Genomic DNA, 18729 nt, shown 5'->3' on the forward strand with positions numbered 1-18729 from the left:
ATTAAAAAGCTTATTATCTAAATGGTGAGAGATTGCAGAGCTCTAAGATTCAAAGGGATCTGGATGTCCTAGTCTAGTATGCAGGTAGGAAAAGTAATTAGGAAACCTAATAGAATGTTAATACTTTCTGTGAGGGGAATTGAATACAAAAGTAGGGAGGTTATGCTTCAGTTGTACAGGGCACTGGTGGGACCACATCTGGAGTACTGTGTACAGTATTGGTTTCCATATTTAAGGAAGATGTAATTGCATTGGAAATAGTTCAGAGAAGGTTTACTAGACTAATACTAGGAAAGGCTGGGTTGTATAATGAGGAAAGATTGGACAGGTTAGACTTGTATCAGCTGGAGTTAAGAAGAGTAAAAGGCAACTTGATTGAAACCTTTAAGATCCTGATGGGTCTTGCCAGGATGGATGTGGAGAGGATGTTTCCTCTTGTGGGAGAATCTAGAACTGGGGCTCACTGTTTTAAAATAAGCGGTTGCTTATTTAAGGCAGAGGTAAGGAGAATTTTTTCTTCAGGGGATTGAGTGTCTTTGGAACTCTCTTGCTCAAATGGCAGTGAAAGCAGAGTCCTTGAATATTTTTAGGGCAGATCTAGATAGATTCTTGATTAACAAGGAGGTGAAAGGCTAAATCGGGAGTAGGTGGGAATGTGGAGTTGAGGTTATCATCAAATCAGCTATGATCTTACTGAATGATGGAGCAGGCTCACAGGACCGAGTGGCCTACTCCTGCTCCTAATTTGTATGTTCACATAATAATAGAAAATGCTAGAACTCAGCAGGTCTGACAGCACCTAAGCTCTGAAGAAGAATCAAACAGACTCAAAGCGTTAACGGTTCAAGTCTGTATGATTCTTCTTCAGAGCTCAGATGCTGTCAGACCTGCTGAGTTGTTCCAGCATTTTCTGTTTTTATTTCAGATTTCCAGCATCTGCAGTAATTTTCTTTTTCATACCTTCTTTTGTTCAACATTTCAAGTTAAGCTAATAGCATAGAGACCATGACATCGCCAAGCAGAAGGAAGATTCTTCCCTGCAGCTGGGTGAAATTGTATAGTGAATCATTGGGCGTGATTCAATCTTCTCATCTATCAGTAAAATGTCTATTGATCATTATTACCCTTTATCTAAAACTTGTGGAAAGCTTTAAAATCAGAAGCTATCGTCTGAAGTTGGTGACTTCAATTAATGGGTTAAGTATTTGTTGTTGGTCATCTGAGGTCCCATCAAATGATTTTTAAAACAAAACAGTCACAACTAAATCAAAAACCTTGGAGTTGGTCTATCCCAATCCAACATGGTAGGGGAAGAAAAGCCGAGGAAACTGGAGGAAAAAAAATCTTGCTAAAGAATGCATTCCGATCCCTTGAAGATTATATCTAGTATGACAAGGACAAGGGCTTTTAAGATTTCCCATTAGTAGTCAAGGTGACAGATATAAACATCTCAGTTTGGTCTCTTTTCCATCACTCCAGATTATGCAGATTTAATTCAACAACATGACATTCAAAAGCACATTGTTATAGATTGATGCAAGTGACTTGCATACTGCTGACATTTCCTTTGGCAGCCTGGCGAGAGATGACAATAGATCACTAGACACGGACTCAAAAGTGCTCATTAACTTTCAAATGCTGTAAGTACCAAGCGTAGGCAAAAGCATGGTTTAGAAGACTATAATTTTTATACCTTCCACACAATATCATGTTGCAATAATTTCCCAGGCTACATGTGATGAGAAGGGGGTGGGGAGGGATAATTTTGTTGATAAACACAGTTTGATTGTACATGCAGCAGTGAAGCCTGGTATGTGTTTTTTTTATTTAATTTTTTTTAAATGCACAGTTCTGATGTTGGATTATTGTTCACCTGAAAGTGATACAAGTTCTCCTTTAAAATGGAATTTGTGAAAGCTGATCATTTTCCCTCAAATGTATCTACGTCTGATGTGATGAAGCAATGGAGAAATTCTGCACTGGCAGGTGGGTTGGTAACCAAAGAATACAAATTTAAGATAATTAGCCAAAAGCCAAAGGGGGAGATGAGGAGATTTTTTTTTTACACTGTAAAGAAAAATCAAATTCCTTTTTGAAACTTGTTGAATCTTTCATGCAGTATATTCCATTTCTTCATAATTCAAAGGAAAACTTTACAGGGCTATGGGGAAAAGAGCAAGGGAGTTAGAATATTTGGTAGCTCTTTCAGAGTGCTGGCAAGGGCCACTTTCTGAATGGCCTCTCTCTGTGCTATATGACTATGATTCTCTGATGGAATAGCACAGTCCCTTTATGATAGTTCTTATCCATTCTGTCTCTTTAATGTGCCACCTGACCCATTTTCCAAGAGCTTTCGTGATGACAGTACCTTCTTGCACATTGCACATCTCAAAAGAGCCTATTGTCTGTAAATGCTTCAATTTGTTTGCACAGTCTGGTCAAAAAGGCAGTGGGAGGAATACCTCAAGACATCCGTCCATCTGCATTTGGCATGAAAATTTCTCTTTGACATCTCATTTGAAGGACAAATCTCTGCAGAATTTTGGTTATTTAAATACTATGTAATTACAATCGGATCCATCGCGTTTGTTCCAACTTCATAATGCCATAAAATCTTATGGCACAGCGACATTATGTATTCTACAGCATTTATTATAAATTAGAAGCAATAAAAACCCACCATTATCACTACATTATAATCAACTTCATTCATTACAATATGCAAATAACTATAGAACTTAATTAGAATTTATTTTTTCTATTTTGCTAATATTTACACATTACATTTCTCTCCCACCCCCCCCACCCCCCCGCGGTGGAATTTACTTGCTGTGCAACCTATTGCCAGAACTTTCCCAAAGCCATTCTATTGTCAACTGTAAGAGGTACCCGAAATAATGCTGCTGCCTCCCAATTCTTCCGCCCTGTTCCTTCCAGTGGGGGAGGTGGCACTTTATGATTTGTGACTCACCATCTTGTTCATCGATACAAATCTACATCCGCCAACCTGTGCAAAGCCATCGGCTCACAAATTCCTTTAAATGGAAGCAAGCTTGTTGATCTTTCTGGGAAATACATCATTCTTGTTTATCCTTTTAAAGCAAAGTGATTATCTGCCTGAATGAGTGAGTCTTATTCTAAACCCAGTGAGACTAAACAGTTCTGATAGCTCATTCCTGGTTCCAATTGTGGGTGCAAGAAGGAATGGAGAGGGGGGGGCAGTGGGGTGGAGGCAGTATTTGTGGAGGATAGGGGAAAAGGGCATTTCAATATAAACAATTCCAAGAATGAATCATCTTTACAAACAACCAGAATTCTTCCCCTCAGGTGAAACAGTTGATAAACCTTCTCATTGTTTCTTGTTTGAACACAAAGCTACACTGCCTTGATCAGAAAGGGCAAACTGTAAAACTCGGTCTGTTAAAGTAAACAAATGGTTTCAGTTTGGTTCAACTGGTGGCTGAATCTCCCTCTATCAACATCCTAGGAGTTACCATTGACCAGAAATGGAACTGCACCAGCCATATAAATACTTGTGGCTACAAGAGAAGCTCAGAGGCTGGGAATTCTCAGCAAGTAACTCAGCTCCTGACTCCCCAAAGCCTGTCCATCATCTACCAGCAAGTCAGGAATGTGATGGAATACTCTCCACTTGCCTGGATGAATGCAGCTCCAACAACACTCAAGAAGCTCAACACCATCCAGTACAAAGCAGCCCACTTGATTAGCACCCCATCTACCACCTTCAACATTCATCCCCTCCAACACCAAGGCATAGTGGCAGCAGTGTGTACCATATACAAGGTGTACTGCAGGAACTCACCAAGGCTCCTTCAACAGCACCTTCCAAACCCGCAACCTCTCCCACGTCAAAGGACAAGAGCAGCAGACGCATGGGAACCCCACTGCCTGCAAGTTCCCCTGCAAGCCACACACCATCCTGACTTGAAACCACATCACCGTTCCTTCACCGGTGCACGATCAAAATCCTGAAACTTCCTCCCGAACAGCACTGTGGGTGTACCTACACCACGTGGACTGCAGCGGTTCAAGGCAGCTCACCACCCCCTTCTCAAGGGCAATTAAGGATGGGCAATAAATGCTGGCATAGCCAGCAATGCCCACATCCCTTGAAAGAATTAAAAACTCTTGCCTTTGAAGAGTGCCAGCAATTCTTGAGCGTCTCATCTAAACTGGTACTGAGGAAATGCTGTGTTGTCAGAGATGCATCTTCCGGATGGAATATTCAATTGAAACTCCATCTGTCAGTTTAAGTAAAAGTCTCCATTGCAGCACTTGAAGAGGAGTGCAGGAAGGTCTTCCAGTTTTCCGGCCAATGTTACTCACTTGACTAACACCTCTTAACTGATTATTCATCTTGTTACTGCTTATGGAATCATGCAAATGTCCCTGCATTTGTCGACACGAAAGTCATGACAATTTAATTAATTTAATGAAAGATACTTTTGAGATGTTAATAATCACTAATTAGATTTCACTTTCAAAGAGCCAGTACAAGCATATTGGGCCAAATGGCCTTCTGTGCTCTATGATTCTATGACTACATCAAGTAAATCATACTGGTATTGAAATAAGATACCCTTGCTTATCTTCGTCTAGTTAGATATTGTCAGAGACATGTGCTACTATTGATTATTAATGGTTGAAGTAACAGGACAAAAGGTCACCTTGTATCAATGCAACTGTTAGTATGGCTTGTTGCTATCAAGAAATTAGTACAATTAAAATTAATAGCAGATACGAATCATTATTATTTACTCTTAAGCTGATTTTGCAACTCCAGACTTCTCAAACAGAATAACCTTGTTTTATATTCATTTCCATCCTTCACTTTTGAATGACCCCTAGTGGTGGCCTGTGCTTAATACCACTGGAGGCCTCTTGATAGATGCTGCATCAGAATGCCAACAAGGAAAGCCTCGTGCTACTTCTTATTCAGAAAGTGTTATGAAGTGAAAGCCTGTTGCTTTGAGCAAGCTGAGCTTGGCTGTTACAGCAGGCACTAGACCTGGCGCAAACTCAGCTTGTCTCACTACAATATCTCCACTCTCCTGGTGAGTGCCAGGCTCAAATTCATTATCTCTCTCCTGCATCGAGATATCTAACCGTGCTGTGTTATGTCACCTAATGTACAACAAGAATGATAGCAAGATAGTTAGGCACAACAAGGGGAGCTGGGGGAGGGGATGTACACATAAAGGGATAGCTTAGCACAAGCAAGGGGATGTATTCAATGTGAAATGTACCATCACCGGGGCCAAGGGGATTGATCATTGACAATTCTGCAATAGGCAAACCATTATGCTACAATCCAGGGAATATAGATGATAGGAATTCTCCTAAAGGATAAGACATCGTAGCCAACATCAGCAGCAAAGGTACAATGACTGTTGCAAAGATAAAGCACTTGTTTACTGGGTCACAAGCTGTTAATTCTAATGTAGAAAGAGTAAAGAGACTCAATACACACCAACGGCATGTAAATTTTGTCATTGCTTGACTCATGATTTAGGAAGAAATTCATAATGGTTTAGAAAGTAAATATATACCTTTTCTGCCTATTGTCCTATTCATGACTGGATTTCAGGTTTTTCCCATGTGTTTTATTATGGATAGATGCACTATAGTGAGGAGGGGGAGGTGTCCGAATACATCAGCGCATGTCTTCATCTTGGAAAGTTAGGTTTGATTCCAGCCCTAAGTAATCATGTGGAAGTCTCTTTTTGCCAGCTGTAGGAAGCTACGCAAAATGAATTTGGGCAGTCTCATTCCAGTTTTGAGTGGACACAACTCCATAGCATAAAAACACATTAATCTAGCACAAAACCACCATCTGGGTCTGAGAAGCTGCAGTAGACTGCACTCTACCGTAGTGAGGTTGGAGTGAAGCATGTGATTAGGATCGAATAGACAGGGTTACTTTGGATTTGGCCATAATATACATAATTTGGCAGTACTCAATAGTAGCCTCATTCTCTATAATTAGATGTGTTCAATTCCCTCTCACATCAATAAGCACATCCAAGTTCATAACTATAAAAATAGAGCTTGCAGGAACAATGGACGTGGCTGCACTTCATCACATTAAAATTAATTAGAACAAATGCAACAAGGGATAAGATTTTAAATAAACCTATCTTTCAAAGTTTTCCCTGCAGCAGACTTTGTCCCCTACAATCTGGAAGCTATGCCTTTATGTTGCCTAGCGTTATAGATGGGTTGTGACCCATGGCTGACAGTCATCTTAGCTGCGGTTAACTAAGCAATGAAAAAGACGTGTCCCATTTTCAATATTGAACTGCACAATAACAAAACAGCAACCACATCATTTACAGACTAAAAATTAACTCAAGTCTTTAACAACAAAAGAGCATCCTCAGAACTCTACAGGACCTTGGGGCTTATCAAAGCTTCTTAGCCCAAAGTGCTTTTGAAGTGTGGTCACTGTTGTAATGCAGGGAAATGCGACAGACAATGTGTGTACTGCAGGCTCCCACAAACAGCAATTTGCAACCAAACAGCAGCCGACAGCTGGATGTCTCGGGCACCGTAACAAAGCAAACAGTGTATTCTTCAGCCGTTAATCTAACCAGGAACAGCAGTATTTTATCCACACTTTTGCTCATATCAGCAAAAGGAGGCAAAGGCTGATAAAGGCATGGCAAGTCAGTCAGAACTTGTAAAAGAACAGGCTAATGTTTCAGGGATAGCTATGAAGCAGCACTCAGGGCAAGTAAATGCCTTAGTCTGGTGCTTCCCAAACCTTTTCATCCACTGTGATCCCATTTCAAGGCTTCAAAATTGCCATGACCACTAAGGGGTGGGGTGGGGGGTGGGGGTTTGGGGGAGTGGTGGCTCCTCTTTGGAGGTGGAGCCTCTGACTCCAATAACACCCCCACCCCCCAAACCTCATTTTGCCACAGGAAGACCATTCCATTAAGCTGGTGGCATCTGCACAACATGTAGGGCCATTCTGCTGCTGCCAACATGCCAGCAATCTGCAAACTAGTCCATAATTGGGGGTTTAAACTATGTAAATTGTCTACATGCCTCACAGAGGCAGCCTGGGTCCTCTCACGCCCCTAGGGAAGCTCCCCAGTGGCAGGACTATATCAGCGAGGTGTCCTGAGGTAACTTTCTCTTCTTTTCTTAGCCTCCTGACATCCAAGCCTGTCACCATCACACCTGGAAAATTCAGCCATCTTGTCTCCACAAAACCTATTGTTTCAGCAGCCAGAGTATGGTGTAACAACCTTTTTTATTTTCATAGCAATGCAAGCTAAACAACCACCTGTCCCATTCTCACCCATAAAAAAATATTGGTCCAGGCAGTGGCAGCAACAGTCAGGTTGCCGCTGTGCTCAAAACCTTTTCTGACTTGACGCTGATGCGTGTTTCTCCTTGGACCTTCCAATCCCACTTTCACAGAAATGTGCAGCGCAGCACAGCATCATTCAGGGAACTCCATCGGTGCATATTAGATCGGGGACAGACAGGTAATTTGGTAAGTTTGAAGGCCCAGTCTTTGAATGTTGGTGAATGGGTGAGTTTGAGTGGATGAATGGTTGAGTGAGTGAGTGAATGAATGGGTAGGTGTAAAGGATGGGCATGTTAGTGAGATGAGTAAAGTGGGTGGGTGGGTAGGTGAATAGGATTTGTAAGGTGGTAGGTGGTTTCAGTCGGTGATGGCTAGGGGCTGAGGTGGGTAAAACAGGTAAGTGAGTAGGTAGTGAGGTGATGGGTGGGTGAGCTCAGTAGTTGGGTATATGGGAGGCTGGGTCGATGGGTAGGGATGATGAAGTGGACAAGTTGGTAGATGGGTCAGGGTAGCCAGCTCAGGTCAGGGGGCAGTAGAATGGTTGAGTAAGTGAGTGAAGTGGTGGGTGAGGTGATAGGTGGGTAAGGTGGTAGTTGGGTGAGTTGGTAGATAGATTGCAGAGTAGTTGGGTCAGGTTGGGAGCTAGTCAAGTCACGTAGTTAGGTCTGGGGGCATTGGTCAGGTCTGGTCGGGAGGGTGGGGGGTGGGGGGGGGTTGGTGGTTGGGGGCGACAGTTGTGTAGTTAACCAGATGTTCGACTAAGTTTTAATCTAATATTTCCTGGGTAACTATCCAAGCAAGTCCCATGGAACTCTCCCAAATGAGCAGGGGAACTGCCCATTGGAAGTTGCTACTTCCCAAGCAATTCCCACGTAGGTCTGCACAACAGGACTTCCACAGGGTCCAGATGCACATCTTCTGTCATACATCCGGTCTATGATGATCCGGAGACCAGAAGATTTGACCCATTAGGAAACCAGCTGCTCTAGAACGTGAAGTATGGCTAAAAGGTACTTTGGATCACCGACGGATATGAACTCATCTGGATTTAATTTCATAATGCTTTATTTGTCCTTAAATTATTCTCTACTTTGAGGTGTTTCATCGAATTATTAAACTCCAACACATCAAACTAGCATTTGATCTCGTCCGAGTGCACAACCAGTTCAACTGACCAACCTAGCTTCACAATTGCTGCACCTTAACACACCATCCTTTTGTAATGATTTTGTACTATTAACTGGGATGGGGGGTAACACTCAATAAATAAGACAGTTGATTTTAAAGTTATACCAGACACATGTTGCTTAATATCTAAACCAACATATTTAAAGCCCCACAAGCCTGATTCCAAATTTTAAATTCTCTAAACTTATTGATGATAAATTTCTCAAATCCCACAGTACCATCCCATTGAAAAAAATCAGCATGAAGATACCTTAAAGTTCTCCTTTCTGATACCAATAAAACATTGAGGGATCTGATTTTAGTTTAACACAAATTATTTTCAGAAAACAGATCCCACCAAAAGATATTGTACCTTGAAAGCATTATTTTAGGCCATAGATGCATTTGTTTAGTTTCCATAGGTTTCCACCTGCATCAGCTGTCTCTAAAGGTTTTCAGAAATGCTTCTCTGAAGGTATCCTCTGCAGAAATGTGACTTTTATGTCATTTGACCTACAGTCCCACTAATGTGGCCAAAAGAGCCAAAAATATTTTCACCCAGTTTCTCTTCTATACCCCTAGTTACTAACCTCACTTTTGTCTTAAGTCCCATCTGCAAGGATTTTTTCAGTACAAATCCACCATGTGACAAAGCTGATTGATCCTGATCAATCCTTGGAATACACTGCAAACTCTGTGTCTAACTCCCTTTGTTTTGCCTCTTAATCATTAATCCTCAAGTTTAGTGGCAACCACCAAAACTTCACAATCATAAGGATTTCGATCTCTAGTTCCATTATCTGATTGTTCTGTGGTTTTTATTTTGTCTAATCTATTTAAATTTCCATTTTTATGTCTGCTGGAGTTCCTGCTGAGATCTCCCTCTTAAAATAGCAAATGCTTTTTCTTCATTTCTGATAGTTTTCTGACCCTACTTGCACAGCGCTTTCTTACTCTCCACTCTTTCGCCCTATTCTGCCAGTCCATGGACATCCTGAACATTCAGCCAAAACGTAAACTTACCAGTGACTTATACTGCATGTTCCACAATCATCATATCCAGGGTGGTCAACTCTCACTGACAAAATTAAGAGACATTCTGGCATTGGGGTCCATTAGAGTGGTGGGGGGTAGGCAGTGCTGCCAAAGCTGTGAGAGCAGGGAGGAGTGCCAGAGCTGCAATGGTGTGCAAACAGGGGCAGAGCGGGTTCTGTGCAGGTTCGAAATTTAAAAGTGAGTACTATGGGAAAAATCGCATCCTGGATGCTTGAAACATGGGTCAGTGGGTTCAATTATGAGGCGATCCCGAAATAAAGGGCAGTTGGCCACATCTCCCCATTCATTAGTCCTCCTGGAACATATGAAACCCGTGTACCCAATGTGTGGAACTGTTCTTTGGATGTCATAACTCTGTATGTGTGTCTGAATCGCTCATATTACCACAATCCAGACCTTGATCTACCTTATTCTGTTCCTCAGGACCCTCATCAAAAAAAATCAAACATTTGAGGCACAAGATGTCTTGTTTACTCCTACCAACAGCTCAGGGACAGAGATTTTATAATTAATTCCAATTAATCATGAGGAATTAATCTTAATAGTTTGATTACTATGTTTGACAAGTACTAGCTTACCAACATGTCTTACCAGGGCCTTTCCATTCCCTATAGCTCTCTTCTTTACTATACCAAATTTCCTGGATTGAACTCTATCTCAGATGGTTTAATATGATGCCTCAATGCTCTATGAATTTTCTTGATACCTCAACCTTGATAAAAAAAACCTGTATACAAAGCTTTTAAAGGCTTAGAAAAAATGGCACTAATCGTAGTACCTTCTAGAGCAGGATGATTATCACAAAGAACAGAAAGTAATTTGGGATTGTACCCATAGACATATTGGTTAGGATTATATCCTCCAACCATCTAAAGAGAATTCTTTGTATGAACTGCCCATGCTAGATCAATTGACAATTTATACTCTGGTCAAATAGCTGAAATTTTATGCATGATGACATCAATCACAGCATGGTTCCTTTCACAAAGCACATGCTAAAAAGGCTCTCAAATGCCGTATCCATGACAATGATATTCAGATTCTCACACATATCTCTTAACTCTTCATTAGCAAATTCACCTCTTATCAGCCAAAAACTTTCCTGGTGTCCCAAGTCCAGTTTTCCATAACTGTATCCATAATAACCTTCTTCCCTTACTATGTATTAATGTAGAATCGTGTAGCCAGATCAATAAAAGGAACGATGCAAGTATTTCTGTCTTTGTCCCCTATCTTTATAGCCATGGCCTCATTAAAGTCCCACGCTGTGGAAGGCTTAACATGAGACATGGGGGGAGGGGGGCAGGGGGAAGAGGCCAACTGACTTTTTTTTAAAAATACAGATTTCACAATTCTCCCTAATCTCTATTTGCCTCATCTACTCTATCAACTACACTAACATTTTCTAGCAGTATTTTTTTTTTACCATTGAAAAGAAATAGGCAAATAGTTGATTTGGCAATTTGTTTTTTCTTTTGGTTATTCTCACCACCTGATACCATCAATACTTGCTTAACATTTTGATGAGAAGCATCAGGCTTTGGTGATTTCCTGGTTGGGTAAACTGCGGATCAACCAATTTCCCAAAAATAATTGCAAAATACTGCGGATGCTGGAAATCTGAAATAAAAACAGAAAATGCTGGAAAAACTCCAAACCTGAAGTTAACTCTGTTTCTCTCTCCACAGGTGCTGCTGGACCTGAGCTTTTCCAGCATTCTGTTTTTATCCCAAAAATAATTGCCTTGTGTTCATTAAGTTTCCTATGTACCTTTTTTTAATGGGAGGTTTACACATCAGCATGGGTATCAACCTCGAGACCATATCAATATTTATAAAATGGCTTACTCCAGTTATTTTACATGAAATTATCCCTCTCAGGAGATCTCAAAATGTTGTCATTGCCAAACCTAAAGGAAGTAGTACTTCTATATCCCTTAACCTTGCACCAATCATCATTCCATAGTTATATTGATATTTGTAGGTATTACGGATGAGTTTTAGTTTTAAAATTTAAGTTTGATTTGTGTTTCTGTATGTGTGTATTAAGAAAGATCAAATTGAATTTCAGTTTCACTTTAAAAAGGTGCTTGCATTTCTAATAAGTTTTTTTATGACTGTAAGCGAAGGTAAACAAACAGGGATAGAGGAATTGGGCTGTTGCCTGGCAACAAGGGTCCAGAGAGGCAGGTCCCTCCCACAGTTTTAAGTTTCAGTTTGAAGCCAAGACCGCAGAGAGACTGGACACTGGGAGAGGGAGCTGCAGATTTGCCAAAAGAGCCATAAGGTTCTAAGGCCAAAAGGAGTGAGATGGAAACAGGGGAAGTCCAAAGCAGACCTTCTAGTCAAAGAAAGGACAGGAACCTGGAAAAGATCCTAAGTGAAGTTAAGAGTGAGGGGGGGACAGAAAGGCTCCAAGCTTCTGATTTAAAGAGACAATAGCTGCAGAAAACAGTTATAAAGCGAGGACAACTTGCAAGAGGTAAGAAGGTCCAAAGAGATAACTGAAGGTCTGTAACTCTTCAGTATGGGCATGTGAAGCAGTAGTGGTACTGTTGATGGCTAAGTCAGTGAGTGGAGAGTGCATGGAAGACAGCTTGAATGCATGTGGTAATCCAGGGAAGAGGAACATCAGGAGGGGATTTCAAAACCCTGGAGGTGAACACTTGTGGAAGATGTCTGAAAGAAAGCACTGTATTTGGGAGAAGATTCCAAGGCGAGTTCTTGGAGAGTAGAGAATGGAAACCGTGTGAAAGATGGAGTGCAGTGAGCCTGGTTGGCTCACAGTGTGACAATCATCTAGGGAAGTTGGAGAGATCCATAGCATCTCGTTGAGGTGGCATCTGTCACTTGGTTTCAGAGTGTGGTGTGTCTGACCACAGGGTGCCTTAGATTTACATGGACTGAGTACTAATTGTGGACATTAGAGTATAAGATAGCTTTTGTAACTTGCGTTATCCTTACAAATCTGTATCTATTTGTAAAGGTATAGTTGTGGGTGAAGGAGTTTTGTAATATAGTTAATCTTTTCTTTGAATAAATATTTTATTCTTTTGTTAAACGTTCATCAGCTGACTCCTGTGACTCTGGTCAGTATCTACTCTCCACATATTTAAACAAACAAATAAAATTTAGGATCTCTCAAGCTGGGATCCACCCTGGGCACAGGCTTGTCCAGGGGTAACTTCAGCTGGGGATCATAACACACTATATAATATTGCAGAATTAAAGGAGTCTGAAATCAATATATTCATCAAAGGATTAAAACACCCTGTAACAGTATAATTTGTTCATATTTATCATTATCTTCAAAACTGCCTCAGAACTACTTTCTGCATACATCATTTCAGATACTTGTTTCCTCACTTTGAACATTTTGCCACATAATGATATTTGGGATCACATCTAAAGCATCTATTAACCTTTTCTTGGGCATCCATGGAATTCATTTACTGAGTATTGCTGTTAAATTTTGTCTTCTGTTGAGATCATTGAATTTGCTATACATGCTTTCACCACAATTCTGTCAGTCTTTAATCCTTCCATACTTTGTGTTATGATCCTTGGACAGACCCCGGGGTTGTAGGGGGAGATCCGGTTAGGGACCAATAATGTTTTGTTTAAAGTATATAAAGTTTGAGACTCAGGACGTTTACTAAGCAAATAAAGCCCCAAAATTGCACGGGTTTTGAACAAAGAAAAATAAACTTTACTAGAAATTCAGAAAGATAAAACAATTTACAATATCTATACTCTAACATTCAGGATAAGTTTGAGGTACATAAGAATTAATAGTTGAACTGTGGTCATCTATAACCACAGTTGTGACCAAAATAGATGCCATGGACTTCTCAACAGCCCACCCAGAGGTTTGTCACATTGTAAGCCAACCCATCTCACTGAAACTTTGTCTTTCTCACATGGGTTTCCCAATCTCCACATCCGAGGATCATGCCTGGCAATTCTCGTCAAAAGTCACTCCCACTCGGATATTTTCAACAATACTCACCTCGTAGGTTTCAATCTTGTTTTCCAGGATTCTTTTCCTCTGGACCTCCATGTACACTCACCTTCCAAGTACAATGTCATACCTTCAGCTATGTCAAGCAGGGCACCACTGCTCCAAAAGGGGGACCTTTGCATCAACGGCCTGCAGCAAGGCTTTGGCTGCCTTTCTGGATCTTCAAGGCTTCTCTTGTGTTCAGTTCACTTAAAATCTGCTCTCTGCAGCTCTTTCTTTACTTCAAAGCATATTTCTCTGCTCCTTTCTCTTAACTTAATGGAACCTATTCCTTCCCCCTGTCTTCATCCCTTACCTGGGACTACCCTTTGGGACCTCCTCCATCCCCCTTGCTGGTTTGGGAGCTTCTCCCTGTCCCCCTCCTGTGTCCAAATCCCTGGGACGCACTCACTGGAATGGCATTCAGTATCAGGTCATCATCTTCCAATGGCCATAGAATTCAAACTCTAGAACACCAGAGAGTAATTATACCTCAATAATTAACTTTTGCTTAATTAATACACACACTTAATATAATCCATAAGAGGTTATCTGACCTGCCTCTTCGCACCGGTTTCTCTTTCCGCTTACGCGCAGGCCCGGTCCCCGGCCTGAAGAACATAAAAATGCCGAACTGCATGCATGCAGCCGTATTTCCCAGCCGGTGCATATGCAGGAGACCTGAGCTTCCCTACCTCTGAATTTCAATCTAAGTATAGGTTTTTTTTAAACAATTGACTCATGCATCCAGTACCTGGAATACTTTAAGACCTGCTAAGCATCGAGTTCTCTATTCTTAATGTCATAGCAGAATGCTTAATTTGTTCTAAGGCAGCTGAAGGGAATGACCGCTTCCCTAGAATCTTTTTTTAAGGTAGCAGAAATCTGATTCAGCCTGTCCACATGAGACACCATGGCAATAATGTAGTAATTTAAACATGAGCACCGATCCAGGGATCTACAACTTGTCAACCTTTGGTACAATTTGTTAAGTCTTCCATGGAAACACCATTTGTTTTATGAAAGCAATCAAATTCTGACCAGGCCACAAAAGCATTTAGCAGGTCATCCTTCTTGTGGCCATACCTTCCCAAAATGCTTTTAGCAAGTCAAAACTTGTGTCATTTTCTCACTGTCAAGGCATCCATCTCAGAAAAAAAGTCCTCAGTTCTGATTTTATTTCTTGTAGAAAACAATGTCAAACCTATATCCATATAGCAACTTTCTTCTTCCAACGGTCATAGAATTCAAACTCTGAAAACATCAGAGTGTAACTATACCTCAATAATTAATGGTTGCTTAATTAATACCCATCACTTGAATATAATTAACACCCAATTGCTGCACAATTAATAACCACTGAGACGGAAGATCTTCCTTTCGGCCTCCACACAAGAGACTTCAGCAGAGAATGCAGGAATTCACAGCTATGCAGTACTGAGAGATGGCTGTGCTGTTTGAGGTTCCGGCTTTCACATGAGACATAAGGCCCCGTTGTGCCTTCCCAGTTCACTGTGAAAGATACCCTGGCACTATTTTGAACAGCAGTGGAGTTCCTGATATTCACATTTATTCCTGACCCAAAAACATTGAAAAAAAATTGGTGATTTGTATCATTGCTGTTTGTGGGACCTTACTGTGCACAAATTGGCTGCCATGTTTCTTATATTACAACAATGATTATATTTCAAGGGTACTTCATTGGCTGTAATTGGGTTGGGAAGTCCTGAGTCTGTGAAAGGTACAATAGGAATGCAAGTCATTGTTTGCTTCTTGGACTGAGTATAATATCTCTCACCTCAGAACTGTTAACTCACTCCAATTTCACATTGGTAGTAGCTACAGTATTACAAACTGGTTTGTGGGTTGGTAATTTGAAGGCATTATTTCTAAGATCAAAACAAAGGCTACTTAAAGTTGATAAGTCACCAGGACCAAAAATGCATTAGAGGATGCCAAGAGAAGTAAGAGTGGAAATTGCAGAGGCACTGGCCAAAACTCTTCCAATGGGGAGATGGTGGCATAGTGGCATTGCTACTGGACTAGTATTCCAGAGACCCAGGGTAATGCTCTGGGGACCTGGGTTCAAATCCCACTATGGCAGATGGTGAAATTTGAATTCAATAAAAATCTGGAATTAAAAGCCTGATGACCAAAAAAGCATTTAACGGGTTATCCTTCTTGTAGCCATACCATCCCGGAATTCGATTAGCAAGTCAAAACTTTCATCACTTTCTACCGATTTGGTTCACTAATGTCCATTAGGGGAGGAAATCTGCTGCCGACAAGTGATTCCAGACCACATCAATGACTCTTAACTGTCCTCTGAACAAGGGCAATTAGGGATGGCAATAAGTGCTGACCTAGCCAGAGATGCCAACATCCCATGAACAATTTTTTTAAAATCATCCTTAGAGAGAGGTGGTACCAGAGGACAGGAGAATCTTGTTCAAAAATAATGTAAACCGGTCTGTTTAACCTTGGTGGTGGGAAAGTTTCAAAAAATGATAATCCAGGACAAAATTAAAAGTTACTTGGACAAAAGTGAATTATTTAAGGAAAGCCAACCTGGATTTGTAATGACCAAATCATGTTTAATTAACTTACTTGAGTTTTTGGGTGAGGTGACAAAGCGGGTTGATGAGGGTAATGCGGTTGATGTAGTGTACATGGACTTCTAAATGGATTTGATAAAGTCAATGCACATCAGCAAACCTAAAGCCTATGGAATAAAAGGGACATGGCAGCATAAATACAAAGTTGGCTGAGTGACAGGAAATGGAGAGTAGTGGTGAACAGTTGTTTCTTGGACTGGAGGAAAGTACATTGTGAAGATCCCCAGGGGTCAGAACTAGGACCACTGCTTTTAATGATCAGGATAAATGACTTGGATGTGCAGGGCACAATTTCAAAATCTGAAACTGATACAAAACTTGAAAGTATACTGAACTGTGAGGATGATAGAGAGAGACTTCAAGAGGGCACAGCTGGTGGAATGGATGTAAATGCAGCAGATGAAATTTAATATAGAGAAGTGTGAAGTGTTACATTTTGGCAAGGAGAAAGGCAGTACAGAATAAAGAATACAATTGTAAAGGGGATACAGTTACAGAGTGACCTAAAGGTTTAGGTGCACAAATCACTGAAGGCGGTGGTTCAGGCTGAGAAAGTGGTTAATAAGCCTGGCGCGGGGGGGGCCGCGGGCAGGAGGGGGCGTGTGGGCGGGAGGGGGGGCGCGAGGGAGGGGGGGCGCGCGAGGGAGAGAGCGGACAGAGAAACAGGGTAAGAGACATGACAGGAGCCATGGAGGGCAGGAGGGTGAGTGGGAGGGAGAGAGGGACAGTGGGAGAGAGAGAGAGAGAGACAGAAGGCAGAATTGTCCCAGATTTGCACTAAGTACAGTAGTGGGAGGGAAAAACAACGCTTTATCTGACATTCACAATGGTGGCTTTTCACACTGGAACATCCCAAACCCATCGTGTTAATTATGCATTCCCAGGCGAGTAGGCTCAGATTCACCTGCCACACTGTCAACTCACCGCTTCATCATGCCAGGCACCACATTCAAGCCCAGGACTGCAGCAAAGACACATGGCCCCAAAAGACAAGACAACTGCAGCCCTCGAGCACCTTTTGGATACAGTGGAGGCCCACGGCGATGTCCTCTGCCCCCGTTCAGGCTGAAGGAGGGGCAACAACATCACCAGCGAGGCTTGGTGGGCGATGGCTCTGACCACGATTGCCAGTGCTGCAGAGAAGAGGTTGGCCATCCAATGCAGATAGAGGATGAATGATCTTATCTGTGCAGCCAGAGTAAGGCAACCATCCCATGACTCAAAACTCTCATACTCAAGCTCATCACACATTCACTGACATCTCACTCATTGCCAGCTCAAGGGGTATCACCACCCATTCTCACACATACCCTCACATCGCCATCTGGCCTCGTCTCCTCCGACTGCCTCCTCAGCCCTCACCATCTTGAGGCCACTTGCATAGATCAACATGTGCCCCCACACAGACCCTGGGATAACCCCCTTCCCCAGTACTGCCCTCACCATGCAGCCTCTTCCCTTGCCTGAGGACATTTCTCCCTCTTTGCCAAGTAAGCCCTAGCCCTGCAGTTGCTGAAAAGCCACCCACAACCCACGGCTGGTCTGGTAGGTCGAGGCCTGCCGTGAGCCCCCCTAAAAGTGATGTGGTGCTGCCTGCGAAGCCTGGCACTGGTGACAGCGAGTGCTGCCCGAAGCAAAGTTGGCAAACAAACCTTGAAGTCCCGAGCAAAGTGCAGCCTGCCAGGTGCACGTCTTATCTCTGCTGTTGTGCAACACATTGGAGCACTTTTCCACTGACGTGGGCCAATGATCCAGCGGGAGGGAATGATTCCGGTGGACTAGCCTAATAATGATATGCAGATGCATTACAACGACGCCCCCAGCCTCCGATGGTAGGTAACGCCTTTGGCGGGCCGAGGGGACAAACACAAACTGGCTTCACACCAGCGTGAAAAAAATCACATCATATTGTCCGCGCTCACCGCCGAACACACCCAACGCCGGCAGGCACGGAAAATCATAGGGGGAGAAGACGGGGCTGGGGTGGGGGGAGAGAAAGAGAGACGGGGCGAGGGTGCGGGGGACGGTGAAAAGAGACGGGGTTGGGGTGTGGGGGAAAGAAAGAGAGACGGGGTTGGGGTGTTGGGGAGGGTGAAGAGCAACGGGTCTGGGGGTGGAGTGGGGGGAGAGAAAGATAGACGGAGCTGGGGTGTCGGGGAGAGTGAAGAGAGATGGGCTGGGGTGTGGGTGGGGAAAGAGAGAGAGAAAAAAGAGGCCCCGGGCTTGGCGGTGGGGGTGGGGGGGGGAGGGGGGGGGGGGGTACGGGTGGTGGGGTGGGGTGGGAGGGGTGTGTGTGTGTGTGTGTGTGTTTGTGGGGTTTGGGGGTGAGAGAGAGAGAGAGAGAGAGAGAGACAGGGCTGTGGGGAAGAGTGAGGGGATTGGGGGGGAGACAGGGGCTGTGGGGAAGAGCAAGGGGATTGGAGGGGAGACGGGCTGTGGGGAAGAGAGTGAGGAGGCTGAGGTGGAGAGAGGTGGGTTTGGGGAGCAAACAGAAGAGGCTGGAGAGGAGAGAGCGAGCGAGGCTGCAGGGGGATAAAGTGAGTGGCTGGGGGG

The sequence above is a fragment of the Carcharodon carcharias genome, chromosome 13, assembly GCF_017639515.1.
Source record: "Carcharodon carcharias isolate sCarCar2 chromosome 13, sCarCar2.pri, whole genome shotgun sequence".
Classification (NCBI taxonomy): Eukaryota; Metazoa; Chordata; class Chondrichthyes; order Lamniformes; family Lamnidae; genus Carcharodon; species Carcharodon carcharias.